Here is a 16704-nt window from a genome sequence, read left to right as displayed (position 1 = left end):
CTAAGGATATAAAAAAAAGCCTCAATCGCAATAATGAAGTCACAACCTGAAGCAAGATTTTCTTCTTACAATTACTTAACTCAAGAACTATTATTTTGTAACCTTGTTTTAATACTGTTTTTTCTGACTCTGACGTGAATTGAACACGCAACCTTCTGATCTGGAGTCAGACGCGCTACCATTGCGCCACAGAGTCCGTAGCTATACAACTGCGTAAGACTGGGACCCAGAGTAGTTTAAGTTATTACTACATGTGTGCCTGACCCGAATCCAAAATGCACGTAAGGGATGTTAGGCGCATGTGATAACATCTACAATAAGGAAGTACTCTTAACTTCAGGGGAAGACTTGCGATTCAGTCTACTTTGGTTTGTTCTCTGCAGTAAATAGCATTAAGGATGTGCTATTTCGAGTGTCTTTGTAAAAAATGAAACAAGCGAAAATTGCACTGACAACATTAGTTGCACTCCAACAATGGGCTCAACCGGGATTTGAACCTAAAGCAAGAATCATGCCACTAGACCATTGAGCCTCTATGTCCCGTGCATTTTATTATATCCATAGAGACGAGAAGACAGTCCCTATCTTTAACATTAGTTACACTTTAGTAATGGGCTCAACCGGGATTTGAACCCGGGACCTCTCACACCCAAAGCGAGAATCATGCCACTAGACCATTGAGCCTCCATGTCACATGCAACATGTCACAATATTCTATTAAGAATAGCTTTGGAAAAATAGGGACTGTCTTCGTTGTCTCTAAGGATATAAAAAAAGCCTCAGTACGCAATAATGAAGTCACAACCTGGAGCAAAATTTTCTTCTTACAATTACTTCACTCAAGAACCATTATTTTGTAACCATGTTTTAATACTGTTTTGTCTGACTCTGACGTGAATTGAACACGCAACCTTTTGATCTGGAGTCAGACGCGCTACCATTGCGCCACAGAGTCCGTAGCTATACAACTGCGTAAGACTGGGACCCAGAGTAGTTTAAGTTATTACTACATGTGTACCTGACCCGAATCCAAAAGGCACGTTAGGGATGTTAGGCGCATGTGATAACACCTACAATAAGGAAGTACTCTTAACTTCAGGGCAAGACTTGCGATTCAGTCTAGTTTGGTTTGTTCTCTGCAGTAAATAGCATTAAGGATGTGCTATTTCGAGTGTCTTTCTAAAAAATGAAACAAGCGGAAATTGCACTGACAACATTAGTTGCACTCCAACAATGGGCTCAACCGGGATTTGAACCTAAAGCAAGAATCATGCCACTAGACCATTGAGCCTCTATGTCCCGTGCATTTTATTATATCCATAGAGACGAGAAGACAGTCCCTATCTTTAACATTAGTTACACTTTAGTAATGGGCTCAACCGGGATTTGAACCCGGGACCTCTCACACCCAAAGCGAGAATCATGCCACTAGACCATTGAGCCTCCATGTCACATGCAACATGTCACAATATTCTATTAAGATTGGCTTTGGAAAAATAGGGACTGTCTTCGTTGTCTCTAAGGATATAAAAAAAGCCTCAGTACGCAATAATGAAGTCACAACCTGGAGCAAGATTTTCTTCTTACAATTACTTCACTCAAGAACCATTATTTTGTAACCATGTTTTAATACTGTTTTGTCTGACTCTGACGTGAATTGAACACGCAACCTTTTGATCTGGAGTCAGACGCGCTACCATTGCGCCACAGAGTCCGTAGCTATACAACTGCGTAAGACTGGGACCCAGAGTAGTTTAAGTTATTACTACATGTGTACCTGACCCGAATCCAAAAGGCACGTTAGGGATGTTAGGCGCATGTGATAACACCTACAATAAGGAAGTACTCTTAACTTCAGGGCAAGACTTGCGATTCAGTCTAGTTTGGTTTGTTCTCTGCAGTAAATAGCATTAAGGATGTGCTATTTCGAGTGTCTTTCTAAAAAATGAAACAAGCGGAAATTGCACTGACAACATTAGTTACACTCCAACAATGGGCTTCACTGGGATTTGAACCTAAAGCAAGAATCATGCCACTAGACCATTGAGCCTCTATGTCCCGTGCATTTTATTATATCCATAGAGACGAAGAAGACAGTCCCTATCTTTAACATTAGTTACACTTTAATAATGGGCTCAACCGGGATTTGAACCCGGGACCTCTCGCACCCAAAGCGAGAATCATGCCACTAGACCATTGAGCCTCCATGTCATATGCAACATATCACAATGTTCTATTAAGAATGGATTTGGAAAAATAGGGACTGTCTTCGTTGTCTCTAAGGATATAAAAAAAGCCTCAGTACGCAATAATGAAGTCACAACCTGAAGCAAGATTTTCTTCTTACAATTACTTAACTCAAGAACTATTATTTTGTAACCTTGTTTTAATACTGTTTTTTCTGACTCTGACGTGAATTGAACACGCAACCTTCTGATCTGGAGTCAGACGCGCTACCATTGCGCCACAGAGTCCGTAGCTATACAACTGCGTAAGACTGGGACCCAGAGTAGTTTAAGTTATTACTACATGTGTACCTGACCCGAATCCAAAAGGCACGTTAGGGATGTTAGGCGCATGTGATAACACCTAAAATAAGGAAGTACTCTTAACTTCAGGGCAAGACTTGCGATTCAGACGAGTTTGGTTTGTTCTCTGCAGTAAAGAGCATTAAGGATGAGCTATTTCGAGTGTCTTTGTAAAAAATGAAACAAGCGGAAATTGCACTGACAACATTAGTTACACTCCAACAATGGGCTTCACTGGGATTTGAACCTAAAGCAAGAATCATGCCACTAGACCATTGAGCCTCTATGTCCCGTGCATTTTATTATATCCATAGAGACGAAGAAGACAGTCCCTATCTTTAACATTAGTTACACTTTAATAATGGGCTCAACCGGGATTTGAACCCGGGACCTCTCGCACCCAAAGCGAGAATCATGCCACTAGACCATTGAGCCTCCATGTCATATGCAACATATCACAATGTTCTATTAAGAATGGATTTGGAAAAATAGGGACTGTCTTCGTTGTCTCTAAGGATATAAAAAAAAGCCTCAGTACGCAATAATGAAGTCACAACCTGAAGCAAGATTTTCTTCTTACAATTACTTAACTCAAGAACTATTATTTTGTAACCTTGTTTTAATACTGTTTTTTCTGACTCTGACGTGAATTGAACACGCAACCTTCTGATCTGGAGTCAGACGCGCTACCATTGCGCCACAGAGTCCGTAGCTATACAACTGCGTAAGACTGGGACCCAGAGTAGTTTAAGTTATTACTACATGTGTACCTGACCCGAATCCAAAAGGCACGTTAGGGATGTTAGGCGCATGTGATAACACCTAAAATAAGGAAGTACTCTTAACTTCAGGGCAAGACTTGCGATTCAGACGAGTTTGGTTTGTTCTCTGCAGTAAATAGCATTAAGGATGTGCTATTTCGAGTGTCTTTGTAAAAAATGAAACGAGCGGAAATTGCACTGACAACATTAGTTACACTCCAACAATGGGCTCAACCGGGATTTGAACCTAAAGCAAGAATCATGCCACTAGACCATTGAGCCTCCATGTCCCTTGCATTTTATTATATCCATAGAGACGAAGAAGACAGTCCCTATCTTTAACACTAGTTACTCTTTAATAAAGGGCTCAACCGGGATTTGAACCCGGGACCTCTCGCACCCAAAGCGAGAATCATGCCACTAGACCATTGAGCCTCCATGTCACATGCAACATGTCACAATGTTCTCTTAGGAATGGCTTTGGAAAAATGGGGACTGTCTTCGTTGTCTCTAAGGATATAAAAAAAGCCTCAGTACGCAATAATGAAGTCACAACTTCGAGCAAGATTTTCTTCTTACAATTACTTCACTCAAGAACCATTATTTTGTAACCATGTTTTAATACTGTTTTTTCTGACTCTGACGTGAATTGAACACGCAACCTTCTGATCTGGAGTCAGACGCGCTACCATTGCGCCACAGAGTCCGTGGCTATACAACTGCGTAAGACTGGGACACAGAGTAGTTAAGTTATTACTACATGTGTGCCTGACCCGAATCCAAAAGGCACGTTAGGGATGTTAGGCGCATGTGATAACACCTACAATAAGGAAGTACTCTTAACTTCAGGGCAAGACTTGCGATTCAGTCGAGTTTGGTTTGTTCTCTTCAGTAAATAGCATTAAGAATGTGCTATTTCGAGTGTCTTTGTAAAAAATGAAACAAGCGGAAATTGCACTGACAACATTAGTTACACTCCAACAATGGGCTCAACCGGGATTTGAACCTAAAGCAAGAATCATGCCACTAGACCATTGAGCCTCCATGTCACGTGCGCTTTATTAGATACTGAGAGACGCCGAAGACAGTCCTTATCTTTAACATTAGTTACACTTCAACAATGGGCTCAACCGGAATTTGAACCCGGGACCTCTCGCACTCAAAGCGAGAATCATGCCACTAGACCATTGAGCCTCTATGTCCCTTGCATTTTATTATATCCATAGAGACGAAGAAGACAGTCCCTATCTTTAACATTAGTAACTCTTTAATAAAGGGCTCAACCGGGATTTGAACCCGGGACCTCTCGCACCCAAAGCGAGAATCATGCCACTAGACCATTGAGCCTCCATGTCATATGCAACATATCACAATGTTCTATTAAGAATGGATTTGGAAAAATAGGGACTGTCTTCGTTGTCTCTAAGGACATAAAAAAAAGCATCAGTACGCAATAATGAAGTCACAACCTGAAGCAAGATTTTCTTCTTACAATTACTTAACTTAAGAACTATTATTTTGTAACCATGTTTTAATACTGTTTTTTCTGACTCTGACGTGAATTGAACACGCAACCTTCTGATCTGGAGTCAGACGCGCTACAGAGTTATTGCGCCACAGAGTCCGTAGCTATACAACTGCGTAAGACTGGGACCCAGAGTAGTTTAAGTTATTACTACATGTGTACCTGACCCGAATCCAAAAGGCACGTTAGGGATGTTAGGCGCATGTGATAACACCTAAAATAAGGAAGTACTCTTAACTTCAGGGCAAGACTTGCGATTCAGACGAGTTTGGTTTGTTCTCTGCAGTAAAGAGCATTAAGGATGAGCTATTTCGAGTGTCTTTGTAAAAAATGAAACAAGCGGAAATTGCACTGACAACATTAGTTACACTCCAACAATGGGCTCAACCGGGATTTGAACCTAAAGCAAGAATCATGCCACTAGACCATTGAGCCTCTATGTCCCGTGCATTTTATTATATCCATAGAGACGAAGAAGACAGTCCCTATCTTTAACATTAGTTACACTTTAATATTGGGCTCAACCGGGATTTGAACCCGGGACCTCTCGCACCCAAAGCGAGAATCATGCCACTAGACCATTGAGCCTCCATGTCACATGCAACATGTCACAATGTTCTATTAAGAATGGCTTTGGAAAAATAGGGACTGTCTTCGTTGTCTCTAAGGATATAAAAAAAAGCCTCAGTACGCAATAATGAAGTCACAACCTGGAGCAAGATTTTCTTCTTACAATTACTTCACTCAAGAACCATTATTTTGTAACCATGTTTTAATACTGTTTTTTCTGACTCTGACGTGAATTGAACACGCAACCTTCTGATCTGGAGTCAGACGCGCTACCATTGCGCCACAGAGTCCGTAGCCATTCACAACAGTCACAGCGTGGAGCAAGATTTTCTTCTTACAACTACTTCACTCAAGAACCATTATTTTGTAACCATGTTTTAATACTGTTTTTTCTAACTCTGACGTGAATTGAACACGCAACCTTCTGATCTGGAGTCAGACGCGCTACCATTGCGCCACAGAGTCCGTGGCTATACAACTGCGTAAGACTGGGACCCAGAGTAGTTAAGTTATTACTACATGTGTGCCTGACCCGAATCCAAAAGGCACGTTAGGGATGTTAGGCGCATGTTATAACACCTACAATAAGGAAGTACTCTTAACTTCAGGGCAAGACTTGCGATTCAGTCGAGTTTGGTTTGTTCTCTTCAGTAAATAGCATTAAGGATGTGCTATTTCGAGTGTCTTTGTAAAAAATGAAACAAGCGGAAATTGCACTGACAACATTAGTTACACTCCAACAATGGGCTCAACCGGGATTTGAACCTAAAGCAAGAATCATGCCACTAGACCATTGAGCCTCTATGTCCCTTGCATTTTATTATATCCATAGAGACGAAGAAGACAGTCCCTATCTTTAACATTAGTAACTCTTTAATAAAGGGCTCAACCGGGATTTGAACCCGGGACCTCTCGCACCCAAAGCGAGAATCATGCCACTAGACCATTGAGCCTCCATGTCACATGCAACATGTCACAATGTTCTCTTAGGAATGGCTTTGGAAAAATGGGGACTGTCTTCGTTGTCTCTAAGGATATAAAAAAAGCCTCAGTACGCAATAATGAAGTCACAACCTGAAGCAAGATTTTCTTCTTACAATTACTTAACTCAAGAACTATTATTTTGTAACCATGTTTTAATACTGTTTTTTCTGACTCTGACGTGAATTGAACACGCAACCTTCTGATCTGGAGTCAGACGCGCTACAGAGTTATTGCGCCACAGAGTCCGTAGCTATACAACTGCGTAAGACTGGGACCCAGAGTAGTTTAAGTTATTACTACATGTGTACCTGACCCGAATCCAAAAGGCACGTTAGGGATGTTAGGCGCATGTGATAACACCTAAAATAAGGAAGTACTCTTAACTTCAGGGCAAGACTTGCGATTCAGACGAGTTTGGTTTGTTCTCTGCAGTAAAGAGCATTAAGGATGAGCTATTTCGAGTGTCTTTGTAAAAAATGAAACAAGCGGAAATTGCACTGACAACATTAGTTACACTCCAACAATGGGCTCAACCGGGATTTGAACCTAAAGCAAGAATCATGCCACTAGACCATTGAGCCTCTATGTCCCGTGCATTTTATTATATCCATAGAGACGAAGAAGACAGTCCCTATCTTTAACATTAGTTACACTTTAATATTGGGCTCAACCGGGATTTGAACCCGCGACCTCTCGCACCCAAAGCGAGAATCATGCCACTAGACCATTGAGCCTCCATGTCACATGCAACATGTCACAATGTTCTATTAAGAATGGCTTTGGAAAAATAGGGACTGTCTTCGTTGTCTCTAAGGATATAAAAAAAAGCCTCAGTACGCAATAATGAAGTCACAACCTGGAGCAAGATTTTCTTCTTACAATTACTTCACTCAAGAACCATTATTTTGTAACCATGTTTTAATACTGTTTTTTCTGACTCTGACGTGAATTGAACACGCAACCTTCTGATCTGGAGTCAGACGCGCTACCATTGCGCCACAGAGTCCGTAGCTATACAACTGCGTAAGACTGGGACCCAGAGTAGTTTAAGTTATTACTACATGTGTACCTGACCCGAATCCAAAAGGCACGTTAGGGATGTTAGGCGCATGTGATAACACCTACAATAAGGAAGTACTCTTAACTTCAGGGCAAGACTTGCGATTCAGTCTAGTTTGGTTTGTTCTCTGCAGTAAATAGCATTAAGGATGTGCTATTTCGAGTGTCTTTCTAAAAAATGAAACAAGCGGAAATTGCACTGACAACATTAGTTACACTCCAACAATGGGCTCCACTGGGATTTGAACCTAAAGCAAGAATCATGCCACTAGACCATTGAGCCTCTATGTCCCGTGCATTTTATTATATCCATAGAGACGAAGAAGACAGTCCCTATCTTTAACATTAGTTACACTTTAATAATGGGCTCAACCGGGATTTGAACCCGGGACCTCACGCACCCAAAGCGAGAATCATGCCACTAGACCATTGAGCCTCCATGTCATATGCAACATATCACAATGTTCTATTAAGAATGGATTTGGAAAAATAGGGACTGTCTTCGTTGTCTCTAAGGATATAAAAAAAAGCCTCAATCGCAATAATGAAGTCACAACCTGAAGCAAGATTTTCTTCTTACAATTACTTAACTCAAGAACTATTATTTTGTAACCTTGTTTTAATACTGTTTTTTCTGACTCTGACGTGAATTGAACACGCAACCTTCTGATCTGGAGTCAGACGCGCTACCATTGCGCCACAGAGTCCGTAGCTATACAACTGCGTAAGACTGGGACCCAGAGTAGTTTAAGTTATTACTACATGTGTGCCTGACCCGAATCCAAAATGCACGTAAGGGATGTTAGGCGCATGTGATAACATCTACAATAAGGAAGTACTCTTAACTTCAGGGGAAGACTTGCGATTCAGTCTACTTTGGTTTGTTCTCTGCAGTAAATAGCATTAAGGATGTGCTATTTCGAGTGTCTTTCTAAAAAATGAAACAAGCGGAAATTGCACTGACAACATTAGTTACACTCCAACAATGGGCTCAACCGGGATTTGAACCTGAAGCAAGAATCATGCCACTAGACCATTGAGCCTCTATGTCCCGTGCATTTTATTATATCCATAGAGACGAGAAGACAGTCCCTATCTTTAACATTAGTTACACTTTAATAATGGGCTCAACCGGGATTTGAACCCGGGACCTCTCGCACCCAAAGCGAGAATCATGCCACTAGACCATTGAGCCTCCATGTCACATGCAACATGTCACAATATTCTATTAAGAATGGCTTTGGAAAAATAGGGACTGTCTTCGTTGTCTCTAAGGATATAAAAAAAGCCTCAGTACGCAATAATGAAGTCACAACCTGGAGCAAGATTTTCTTCTTACAATTACTTCACTCAAGAACCATTATTTTGTAACCATGTTTTAATACTGTTTTTCTGACTCTGACGTGAATTGAACACGCAACCTTCTGATCTGGAGTCAGACGCGCTACCATTGCGCCACAGAGTCCGTAGCTATACAACTGCGTAAGACTGGGACCCAGAGTAGTTTAAGTTATTACTACATGTGTACCTGACCCGAATCCAAAAGGCACGTTAGGGATGTTAGGCGCATGTGATAACACCTACAATAAGGAAGTACTCTTAACTTCAGGGCAAGACTTGCGATTCAGTCTAGTTTGGTTTGTTCTCTGCAGTAAATAGCATTAAGGATGTGCTATTTCGAGTGTCTTTCTAAAAAATGAAACAAGCGGAAATTGCACTGACAACATTAGTTACACTCCAACAATGGGCTCCACTGGGATTTGAACCTAAAGCAAGAATCATGCCACTAGACCATTGAGCCTCTATGTCCCGTGCATTTTATTATATCCATAGAGACGAAGAAGACAGTCCCTATCTTTAACATTAGTTACACTTTAATAATGGGCTCAACCGGGATTTGAACCCGGGACCTCACGCACCCAAAGCGAGAATCATGCCACTAGACCATTGAGCCTCCATGTCATATGCAACATATCACAATGTTCTATTAAGAATGGATTTGGAAAAATAGGGACTGTCTTCGTTGTCTCTAAGGATATAAAAAAAAGCCTCAATCGCAATAATGAAGTCACAACCTGAAGCAAGATTTTCTTCTTACAATTACTTAACTCAAGAACTATTATTTTGTAACCTTGTTTTAATACTGTTTTTTCTGACTCTGACGTGAATTGAACACGCAACCTTCTGATCTGGAGTCAGACGCGCTACCATTGCGCCACAGAGTCCGTAGCTATACAACTGCGTAAGACTGGGACCCAGAGTAGTTTAAGTTATTACTACATGTGTACCTGACCCGAATCCAAAAGGCACGTTAGGGATGTTAGGCGCATGTGATAACACCTAAAATAAGGAAGTACTCTTAACTTCAGGGCAAGACTTGCGATTCAGACGAGTTTGGTTTGTTCTCTGCAGTAAATAGCATTAAGGATGTGCTATTTCGAGTGTCTTTGTAAAAAATGAAACGAGCGGAAATTGCACTGACAACATTAGTTACACTCCAACAATGGGCTCAACCGGGATTTGAACCTAAAGCAAGAATCATGCCACTAGACCATTGAGCCTCCATGTCCCTTGCATTTTATTATATCCATAGAGACGAAGAAGACAGTCCCTATCTTTAACACTAGTTACTCTTTAATAAAGGGCTCAACCGGGATTTGAACCCGGGACCTCTCGCACCCAAAGCGAGAATCATGCCACTAGACCATTGAGCCTCCATGTCACACGCAACATGTCACAATGTTCTCTTAGGAATGGCTTTGGAAAAATGGGGACTGTCTTCGTTGTCTCTAAGGATATAAAAAAAGCCTCAGTACGCAATAATGAAGTCACAACTTCGAGCAAGATTTTCTTCTTACAATTACTTCACTCAAGAACCATTATTTTGTAACCATGTTTTAATACTGTTTTTTCTGACTCTGACGTGAATTGAACACGCAACCTTCTGATCTGGAGTCAGACGCGCTACCATTGCGCCACAGAGTCCGTGGCTATACAACTGCGTAAGACTGGGACACAGAGTAGTTAAGTTATTACTACATGTGTGCCTGACCCGAATCCAAAAGGCACGTTAGGGATGTTAGGCGCATGTGATAACACCTACAATAAGGAAGTACTCTTAACTTCAGGGCAAGACTTGCGATTCAGTCGAGTTTGGTTTGTTCTCTTCAGTAAATAGCATTAAGAATGTGCTATTTCGAGTGTCTTTGTAAAAAATGAAACAAGCGGAAATTGCACTGACAACATTAGTTACACTCCAACAATGGGCTCAACCGGGATTTGAACCTAAAGCAAGAATCATGCCACTAGACCATTGAGCCTCTATGTCCCTTGCACTTTATTATATCCATAGAGACGAAGAAGACAGTCCCTATCTTTAACATTAGTTACTCTTTAATTAGGGGCTCAACCGAGATTTGAACCCGGGACCTCTCGCACCCAAAGCGAGAATCATGCCACTAGACCATTGAGCCTCCATGTCACATGCAACATGTCACAATGTTCTATTAAGAATGGATTTGGAAAAATAGGGACTGTCTTCGTTGTCTCTAAGGACATAAAAAAAAGCATCAGTACGCAATAATGAAGTCACAACCTGAAGCAAGATTTTCTTCTTACAATTACTTAACTTAAGAACTATTATTTTGTAACCATGTTTTAATACTGTTTTTTCTGACTCTGACGTGAATTGAACACGCAACCTTCTGATCTGGAGTCAGACGCGCTACAGAGTTATTGCGCCACAGAGTCCGTAGCTATACAACTGCGTAAGACTGGGACCCAGAGTAGTTTAAGTTATTACTACATGTGTACCTGACCCGAATCCAAAAGGCACGTTAGGGATGTTAGGCGCATGTGATAACACCTAAAATAAGGAAGTACTCTTAACTTCAGGGCAAGACTTGCGATTCAGACGAGTTTGGTTTGTTCTCTGCAGTAAAGAGCATTAAGGATGAGCTATTTCGAGTGTCTTTGTAAAAAATGAAACAAGCGGAAATTGCACTGACAACATTAGTTACACTCCAACAATGGGCTCAACCGGGATTTGAACCTAAAGCAAGAATCATGCCACTAGACCATTGAGCCTCTATGTCCCGTGCATTTTATTATATCCATAGAGACGAAGAAGACAGTCCCTATCTTTAACATTAGTTACACTTTAATATTGGGCTCAACCGGGATTTGAACCCGGGACCTCTCGCACCCAAAGCGAGAATCATGCCACTAGACCATTGAGCCTCCATGTCACATGCAACATGTCACAATGTTCTCTTAGGAATGGCTTTGGAAAAATAGGGACTGTCTTCGTTGTCTCTAAGGATATAAAAAAAAGCCTCAGTACGCAATAATGAAGTCACAACCTGGAGCAAGATTTTCTTCTTACAATTACTTCACTCAAGAACCATTATTTTGTAACCATGTTTTAATACTGTTTTTTCTGACTCTGACGTGAATTGAACACGCAACCTTCTGATCTGGAGTCAGACGCGCTACCATTGCGCCACAGAGTCCGTAGCCATTCACAACAGTCACAGCGTGGAGCAAGATTTTCTTCTTACAACTACTTCACTCAAGAACCATTATTTTGTAACCATGTTTTAATACTGTTTTTTCTAACTCTGACGTGAATTGAACACGCAACCTTCTGATCTGGAGTCAGACGCGCTACCATTGCGCCACAGAGTCCGTGGCTATACAACTGCGTAAGACTGGGACCCAGAGTAGTTAAGTTATTACTACATGTGTGCCTGACCCGAATCCAAAAGGCACGTTAGGGATGTTAGGCGCATGTTATAACACCTACAATAAGGAAGTACTCTTAACTTCAGGGCAAGACTTGCGATTCAGTCGAGTTTGGTTTGTTCTCTTCAGTAAATAGCATTAAGGATGTGCTATTTCGAGTGTCTTTGTAAAAAATGAAACAAGCGGAAATTGCACTGACAACATTAGTTACACTCCAACAATGGGCTCAACCGGGATTTGAACCTAAAGCAAGAATCATGCCACTAGACCATTGAGCCTCTATGTCCCTTGCATTTTATTATATCCATAGAGACGAAGAAGACAGTCCCTATCTTTAACATTAGTAACTCTTTAATAAAGGGCTCAACCGGGATTTGAACCCGGGACCTCTCGCACCCAAAGCGAGAATCATGCCACTAGACCATTGAGCCTCCATGTCACATGCAACATGTCACAATGTTCTCTTAGGAATGGCTTTGGAAAAATGGGGACTGTCTTCGTTGTCTCTAAGGATATAAAAAAAGCCTCAGTACGCAATAATGAAGTCACAACCTGAAGCAAGATTTTCTTCTTACAATTACTTAACTCAAGAACTATTATTTTGTAACCATGTTTTAATACTGTTTTTTCTGACTCTGACGTGAATTGAACACGCAACCTTCTGATCTGGAGTCAGACGCGCTACAGAGTTATTGCGCCACAGAGTCCGTAGCTATACAACTGCGTAAGACTGGGACCCAGAGTAGTTTAAGTTATTACTACATGTGTACCTGACCCGAATCCAAAAGGCACGTTAGGGATGTTAGGCGCATGTGATAACACCTAAAATAAGGAAGTACTCTTAACTTCAGGGCAAGACTTGCGATTCAGACGAGTTTGGTTTGTTCTCTGCAGTAAAGAGCATTAAGGATGAGCTATTTCGAGTGTCTTTGTAAAAAATGAAACAAGCGGAAATAGCACTGACAACATTAGTTACACTCCAACAATGGGCTCAACCGGGATTTGAACCTAAAGCAAGAATCATGCCACTAGACCATTGAGCCTCTATGTCCCGTGCATTTTATTATATCCATAGAGACGAAGAAGACAGTCCCTATCTTTAACATTAGTTACACTTTAATATTGGGCTCAACCGGGATTTGAACCCGGGACCTCTCGCACCCAAAGCGAGAATCATGCCACTAGACCATTGAGCCTCCATGTCACATGCAACATGTCACAATGTTCTATTAAGAATGGCTTTGGAAAAATAGGGACTGTCTTCGTTGTCTCTAAGGATATAAAAAAAAGCCTCAGTACGCAATAATGAAGTCACAACCTGGAGCAAGATTTTCTTCTTACAATTACTTCACTCAAGAACCATTATTTTGTAACCATGTTTTAAGACTGTTTTTTCTGACTCTGACGTGAATTGAACACGCAACCTTCTGATCTGGAGTCAGACGCGCTACCATTGCGCCACAGAGTCCGTAGCTATACAACTGCGTAAGACTGGGACCCAGAGTAGTTTAAGTTATTACTACATGTGTACCTGACCCGAATCCAAAAGGCACGTTAGGGATGTTAGGCGCATGTGATAACACCTACAATAAGGAAGTACTCTTAACTTCAGGGCAAGACTTGCGATTCAGTCTAGTTTGGTTTGTTCTCTGCAGTAAATAGCATTAAGGATGTGCTATTTCGAGTGTCTTTCTAAAAAATGAAACAAGCGGAAATTGCACTGACAACATTAGTTACACTCCAACAATGGGCTCCACTGGGATTTGAACCTAAAGCAAGAATCATGCCACTAGACCATTGAGCCTCTATGTCCCGTGCATTTTATTATATCCATAGAGACGAAGAAGACAGTCCCTATCTTTAACATTAGTTACACTTTAATAATGGGCTCAACCGGGATTTGAACCCGGGACCTCACGCACCCAAAGCGAGAATCATGCCACTAGACCATTGAGCCTCCATGTCATATGCAACATATCACAATGTTCTATTAAGAATGGATTTGGAAAAATAGGGACTGTCTTCGTTGTCTCTAAGGATATAAAAAAAAGCCTCAATCGCAATAATGAAGTCACAACCTGAAGCAAGATTTTCTTCTTACAATTACTTAACTCAAGAACTATTATTTTGTAACCTTGTTTTAATACTGTTTTTTCTGACTCTGACGTGAATTGAACACGCAACCTTCTGATCTGGAGTCAGACGCGCTACCATTGCGCCACAGAGTCCGTAGCTATACAACTGCGTAAGACTGGGACCCAGAGTAGTTTAAGTTATTACTACATGTGTGCCTGACCCGAATCCAAAATGCACGTAAGGGATGTTAGGCGCATGTGATAACATCTACAATAAGGAAGTACTCTTAACTTCAGGGGAAGACTTGCGATTCAGTCTACTTTGGTTTGTTCTCTGCAGTAAATAGCATTAAGGATGTGCTATTTCGAGTGTCTTTCTAAAAAATGAAACAAGCGGAAATTGCACTGACAACATTAGTTACACTCCAACAATGGGCTCAACCGGGATTTGAACCTGAAGCAAGAATCATGCCACTAGACCATTGAGCCTCTATGTCCCGTGCATTTTATTATATCCATAGAGACGAGAAGACAGTCCCTATCTTTAACATTAGTTACACTTTAATAATGGGCTCAACCGGGATTTGAACCCGGGACCTCTCGCACCCAAAGCGAGAATCATGCCACTAGACCATTGAGCCTCCATGTCACATGCAACATGTCACAATATTCTATTAAGAATGGCTTTGGAAAAATAGGGACTGTCTTCGTTGTCTCTAAGGATATAAAAAAAGCCTCAGTACGCAATAATGAAGTCACAACCTGGAGCAAGATTTTCTTCTTACAATTACTTCACTCAAGAATTATTATTTTGTAACCTTGTTTTAATACTGTTTTTTCTGACTCTGACGTGAATTGAACACGCAACCTTCTGATCTGGAGTCAGACGCGCTACCATTGCGCCACAGAGTCCGTAGCTATACAACTGCGTAAGACTGGGACCCAGAGTAGTTTAAGTTATTACTACATGTGTACCTGACCCGAATCCAAAAGGCACGTTAGGGATGTTAGGCGCATGTGATAACACCTACAATAAGGAAGTACTCTTAACTTCAGGGCAAGACTTGCGATTCAGTCTAGTTTGGTTTGTTCTCTGCAGTAAATAGCATTAAGGATGTGCTATTTCGAGTGTCTTTCTAAAAAATGAAACAAGCGGAAATTGCACTGACAACATTAGTTACACTCCAACAATGGGCTCCACTGGGATTTGAACCTAAAGCAAGAATCATGCCACTAGACCATTGAGCCTCTATGTCCCGTGCATTTTATTATATCCATAGAGACGAAGAAGACAGTCCCTATCTTTAACATTAGTTACACTTTAATAATGGGCTCAACCGGGATTTGAACCCGGGACCTCACGCACCCAAAGCGAGAATCATGCCACTAGACCATTGAGCCTCCATGTCATATGCAACATATCACAATGTTCTATTAAGAATGGATTTGGAAAAATAGGGACTGTCTTCGTTGTCTCTAAGGATATAAAAAAAAGCCTCAATCGCAATAATGAAGTCACAACCTGAAGCAAGATTTTCTTCTTACAATTACTTAACTCAAGAACTATTATTTTGTAACCTTGTTTTAATACTGTTTTTTCTGACTCTGACGTGAATTGAACACGCAACCTTCTGATCTGGAGTCAGACGCGCTACCATTGCGCCACAGAGTCCGTAGCTATACAACTGCGTAAGACTGGGACCCAGAGTAGTTTAAGTTATTACTACATGTGTGCCTGACCCGAATCCAAAATGCACGTAAGGGATGTTAGGCGCATGTGATAACATCTACAATAAGGAAGTACTCTTAACTTCAGGGGAAGACTTGCGATTCAGTCTACTTTGGTTTGTTCTCTGCAGTAAATAGCATTAAGGATGTGCTATTTCGAGTATCTTTCTAAAAAATGAAACAAGCGGAAATTGCACTGACAACATTAGTTACACTCCAACAATGAGCTCAACCGGGATTTGAACCTGAAGCAAGAATCATGCCACTAGACCATTGAGCCTCTATGTCCCGTGCATTTTATTATATCCATAGAGACGAAGAAGACAGTCCCTATCTTTAACATTAGTTACACTTTAATAATGGGCTCAACCGGGATTTGACCACGGGACCTCTCGCACCCAAAGCGAGAATCATGCCACTAGACCATTGAGCCTTCATGTGACATGCAACATGTCACAATGTTCTATTAAGAATGGCTTTGGAAAAATAGGGACTGTCTTCGTTGTCTCTAAGGATATAAAAAACAGCCTCAGTACGCAATAATGAAGTCACAACCTGAAGCAAGATTTTCTTCTTACAATTACTTCACTCAAGAACTATTATTTTGTAACCATGTTTTAGTACTGTTTCTTCTGACTCTGACTTGAATTGAACACGCAACCTTCTGATCTGGAGTCAGACGCGCTACCATTGCGCCACAGAGTCCGTAGCTATACAACTGCGTAAGACTG

The 16704-nt window shown here is 41.2% G+C and overlaps 44 non-coding genes across 44 annotated transcripts; all 44 read right to left on the bottom strand.

Moving 5' to 3' along the window:
• Positions 1–124: 124 nt before the first annotated feature.
• Trnaw-cca (transfer RNA tryptophan (anticodon CCA)) lies at positions 125–196 on the bottom strand. Its single transcript has one exon. It is a non-coding gene; the product is annotated as a tRNA-Trp (tRNA).
• Positions 197–612: 416 nt separating this feature from the next.
• Trnap-ugg (transfer RNA proline (anticodon UGG)) lies at positions 613–684 on the bottom strand. The gene has a single exon. It is a non-coding gene; the product is annotated as a tRNA-Pro (tRNA).
• A 199-nt stretch (positions 685–883) lies between these two features.
• On the bottom strand, positions 884–955 carry Trnaw-cca (transfer RNA tryptophan (anticodon CCA)). Its single transcript has one exon. It is a non-coding gene; the product is annotated as a tRNA-Trp (tRNA).
• A 416-nt stretch (positions 956–1371) lies between these two features.
• Trnap-ugg (transfer RNA proline (anticodon UGG)) lies at positions 1372–1443 on the bottom strand. Its single transcript has one exon. It is a non-coding gene; the product is annotated as a tRNA-Pro (tRNA).
• Positions 1444–1642: 199 nt separating this feature from the next.
• Positions 1643–1714, bottom strand: Trnaw-cca (transfer RNA tryptophan (anticodon CCA)). Its single transcript has one exon. It is a non-coding gene; the product is annotated as a tRNA-Trp (tRNA).
• A 417-nt stretch (positions 1715–2131) lies between these two features.
• Positions 2132–2203, bottom strand: Trnap-ugg (transfer RNA proline (anticodon UGG)). Its single transcript has one exon. It is a non-coding gene; the product is annotated as a tRNA-Pro (tRNA).
• Positions 2204–2402: 199 nt separating this feature from the next.
• Positions 2403–2474, bottom strand: Trnaw-cca (transfer RNA tryptophan (anticodon CCA)). Its single transcript has one exon. It is a non-coding gene; the product is annotated as a tRNA-Trp (tRNA).
• Positions 2475–2891: 417 nt separating this feature from the next.
• Trnap-ugg (transfer RNA proline (anticodon UGG)) lies at positions 2892–2963 on the bottom strand. Its single transcript has one exon. It is a non-coding gene; the product is annotated as a tRNA-Pro (tRNA).
• Positions 2964–3163: 200 nt separating this feature from the next.
• Trnaw-cca (transfer RNA tryptophan (anticodon CCA)) lies at positions 3164–3235 on the bottom strand. Its single transcript has one exon. It is a non-coding gene; the product is annotated as a tRNA-Trp (tRNA).
• Positions 3236–3652: 417 nt separating this feature from the next.
• Trnap-ugg (transfer RNA proline (anticodon UGG)) lies at positions 3653–3724 on the bottom strand. The gene has a single exon. It is a non-coding gene; the product is annotated as a tRNA-Pro (tRNA).
• A 199-nt stretch (positions 3725–3923) lies between these two features.
• Positions 3924–3995, bottom strand: Trnaw-cca (transfer RNA tryptophan (anticodon CCA)). The gene has a single exon. It is a non-coding gene; the product is annotated as a tRNA-Trp (tRNA).
• Positions 3996–4564: 569 nt separating this feature from the next.
• Positions 4565–4636, bottom strand: Trnap-ugg (transfer RNA proline (anticodon UGG)). The gene has a single exon. It is a non-coding gene; the product is annotated as a tRNA-Pro (tRNA).
• A 200-nt stretch (positions 4637–4836) lies between these two features.
• Positions 4837–4913, bottom strand: Trnaw-cca (transfer RNA tryptophan (anticodon CCA)). Its single transcript has one exon. It is a non-coding gene; the product is annotated as a tRNA-Trp (tRNA).
• A 417-nt stretch (positions 4914–5330) lies between these two features.
• Positions 5331–5402, bottom strand: Trnap-ugg (transfer RNA proline (anticodon UGG)). Its single transcript has one exon. It is a non-coding gene; the product is annotated as a tRNA-Pro (tRNA).
• Positions 5403–5602: 200 nt separating this feature from the next.
• Positions 5603–5674, bottom strand: Trnaw-cca (transfer RNA tryptophan (anticodon CCA)). Its single transcript has one exon. It is a non-coding gene; the product is annotated as a tRNA-Trp (tRNA).
• Positions 5675–5777: 103 nt separating this feature from the next.
• Trnaw-cca (transfer RNA tryptophan (anticodon CCA)) lies at positions 5778–5849 on the bottom strand. The gene has a single exon. It is a non-coding gene; the product is annotated as a tRNA-Trp (tRNA).
• A 416-nt stretch (positions 5850–6265) lies between these two features.
• On the bottom strand, positions 6266–6337 carry Trnap-ugg (transfer RNA proline (anticodon UGG)). Its single transcript has one exon. It is a non-coding gene; the product is annotated as a tRNA-Pro (tRNA).
• Positions 6338–6536: 199 nt separating this feature from the next.
• Trnaw-cca (transfer RNA tryptophan (anticodon CCA)) lies at positions 6537–6613 on the bottom strand. Its single transcript has one exon. It is a non-coding gene; the product is annotated as a tRNA-Trp (tRNA).
• Positions 6614–7030: 417 nt separating this feature from the next.
• Trnap-ugg (transfer RNA proline (anticodon UGG)) lies at positions 7031–7102 on the bottom strand. Its single transcript has one exon. It is a non-coding gene; the product is annotated as a tRNA-Pro (tRNA).
• Positions 7103–7302: 200 nt separating this feature from the next.
• On the bottom strand, positions 7303–7374 carry Trnaw-cca (transfer RNA tryptophan (anticodon CCA)). Its single transcript has one exon. It is a non-coding gene; the product is annotated as a tRNA-Trp (tRNA).
• Positions 7375–7791: 417 nt separating this feature from the next.
• Trnap-ugg (transfer RNA proline (anticodon UGG)) lies at positions 7792–7863 on the bottom strand. The gene has a single exon. It is a non-coding gene; the product is annotated as a tRNA-Pro (tRNA).
• A 199-nt stretch (positions 7864–8062) lies between these two features.
• Trnaw-cca (transfer RNA tryptophan (anticodon CCA)) lies at positions 8063–8134 on the bottom strand. The gene has a single exon. It is a non-coding gene; the product is annotated as a tRNA-Trp (tRNA).
• A 416-nt stretch (positions 8135–8550) lies between these two features.
• On the bottom strand, positions 8551–8622 carry Trnap-ugg (transfer RNA proline (anticodon UGG)). Its single transcript has one exon. It is a non-coding gene; the product is annotated as a tRNA-Pro (tRNA).
• Positions 8623–8820: 198 nt separating this feature from the next.
• Positions 8821–8892, bottom strand: Trnaw-cca (transfer RNA tryptophan (anticodon CCA)). Its single transcript has one exon. It is a non-coding gene; the product is annotated as a tRNA-Trp (tRNA).
• A 417-nt stretch (positions 8893–9309) lies between these two features.
• Trnap-ugg (transfer RNA proline (anticodon UGG)) lies at positions 9310–9381 on the bottom strand. The gene has a single exon. It is a non-coding gene; the product is annotated as a tRNA-Pro (tRNA).
• Positions 9382–9580: 199 nt separating this feature from the next.
• Positions 9581–9652, bottom strand: Trnaw-cca (transfer RNA tryptophan (anticodon CCA)). Its single transcript has one exon. It is a non-coding gene; the product is annotated as a tRNA-Trp (tRNA).
• Positions 9653–10069: 417 nt separating this feature from the next.
• On the bottom strand, positions 10070–10141 carry Trnap-ugg (transfer RNA proline (anticodon UGG)). The gene has a single exon. It is a non-coding gene; the product is annotated as a tRNA-Pro (tRNA).
• A 199-nt stretch (positions 10142–10340) lies between these two features.
• On the bottom strand, positions 10341–10412 carry Trnaw-cca (transfer RNA tryptophan (anticodon CCA)). Its single transcript has one exon. It is a non-coding gene; the product is annotated as a tRNA-Trp (tRNA).
• A 416-nt stretch (positions 10413–10828) lies between these two features.
• Trnap-ugg (transfer RNA proline (anticodon UGG)) lies at positions 10829–10900 on the bottom strand. Its single transcript has one exon. It is a non-coding gene; the product is annotated as a tRNA-Pro (tRNA).
• A 200-nt stretch (positions 10901–11100) lies between these two features.
• Positions 11101–11177, bottom strand: Trnaw-cca (transfer RNA tryptophan (anticodon CCA)). Its single transcript has one exon. It is a non-coding gene; the product is annotated as a tRNA-Trp (tRNA).
• A 417-nt stretch (positions 11178–11594) lies between these two features.
• Positions 11595–11666, bottom strand: Trnap-ugg (transfer RNA proline (anticodon UGG)). The gene has a single exon. It is a non-coding gene; the product is annotated as a tRNA-Pro (tRNA).
• A 200-nt stretch (positions 11667–11866) lies between these two features.
• On the bottom strand, positions 11867–11938 carry Trnaw-cca (transfer RNA tryptophan (anticodon CCA)). Its single transcript has one exon. It is a non-coding gene; the product is annotated as a tRNA-Trp (tRNA).
• A 103-nt stretch (positions 11939–12041) lies between these two features.
• On the bottom strand, positions 12042–12113 carry Trnaw-cca (transfer RNA tryptophan (anticodon CCA)). Its single transcript has one exon. It is a non-coding gene; the product is annotated as a tRNA-Trp (tRNA).
• Positions 12114–12529: 416 nt separating this feature from the next.
• Trnap-ugg (transfer RNA proline (anticodon UGG)) lies at positions 12530–12601 on the bottom strand. The gene has a single exon. It is a non-coding gene; the product is annotated as a tRNA-Pro (tRNA).
• Positions 12602–12800: 199 nt separating this feature from the next.
• Positions 12801–12877, bottom strand: Trnaw-cca (transfer RNA tryptophan (anticodon CCA)). The gene has a single exon. It is a non-coding gene; the product is annotated as a tRNA-Trp (tRNA).
• Positions 12878–13294: 417 nt separating this feature from the next.
• Positions 13295–13366, bottom strand: Trnap-ugg (transfer RNA proline (anticodon UGG)). The gene has a single exon. It is a non-coding gene; the product is annotated as a tRNA-Pro (tRNA).
• Positions 13367–13566: 200 nt separating this feature from the next.
• Trnaw-cca (transfer RNA tryptophan (anticodon CCA)) lies at positions 13567–13638 on the bottom strand. Its single transcript has one exon. It is a non-coding gene; the product is annotated as a tRNA-Trp (tRNA).
• Positions 13639–14055: 417 nt separating this feature from the next.
• Trnap-ugg (transfer RNA proline (anticodon UGG)) lies at positions 14056–14127 on the bottom strand. Its single transcript has one exon. It is a non-coding gene; the product is annotated as a tRNA-Pro (tRNA).
• Positions 14128–14326: 199 nt separating this feature from the next.
• Positions 14327–14398, bottom strand: Trnaw-cca (transfer RNA tryptophan (anticodon CCA)). The gene has a single exon. It is a non-coding gene; the product is annotated as a tRNA-Trp (tRNA).
• Positions 14399–14814: 416 nt separating this feature from the next.
• Positions 14815–14886, bottom strand: Trnap-ugg (transfer RNA proline (anticodon UGG)). Its single transcript has one exon. It is a non-coding gene; the product is annotated as a tRNA-Pro (tRNA).
• Positions 14887–15085: 199 nt separating this feature from the next.
• On the bottom strand, positions 15086–15157 carry Trnaw-cca (transfer RNA tryptophan (anticodon CCA)). The gene has a single exon. It is a non-coding gene; the product is annotated as a tRNA-Trp (tRNA).
• Positions 15158–15574: 417 nt separating this feature from the next.
• Positions 15575–15646, bottom strand: Trnap-ugg (transfer RNA proline (anticodon UGG)). The gene has a single exon. It is a non-coding gene; the product is annotated as a tRNA-Pro (tRNA).
• A 199-nt stretch (positions 15647–15845) lies between these two features.
• Trnaw-cca (transfer RNA tryptophan (anticodon CCA)) lies at positions 15846–15917 on the bottom strand. Its single transcript has one exon. It is a non-coding gene; the product is annotated as a tRNA-Trp (tRNA).
• Positions 15918–16606: 689 nt separating this feature from the next.
• On the bottom strand, positions 16607–16678 carry Trnaw-cca (transfer RNA tryptophan (anticodon CCA)). The gene has a single exon. It is a non-coding gene; the product is annotated as a tRNA-Trp (tRNA).
• Positions 16679–16704: the final 26 nt, after the last annotated feature.

Source organism: Hydractinia symbiolongicarpus, chromosome 1, assembly GCF_029227915.1.
Source record: "Hydractinia symbiolongicarpus strain clone_291-10 chromosome 1, HSymV2.1, whole genome shotgun sequence".
Taxonomy (NCBI): Eukaryota; Metazoa; Cnidaria; class Hydrozoa; order Anthoathecata; family Hydractiniidae; genus Hydractinia; species Hydractinia symbiolongicarpus.
The sequence above is the reverse complement of the archived record's forward strand: the minus strand, read 5'-3'. Positions and strand labels throughout refer to the sequence as shown.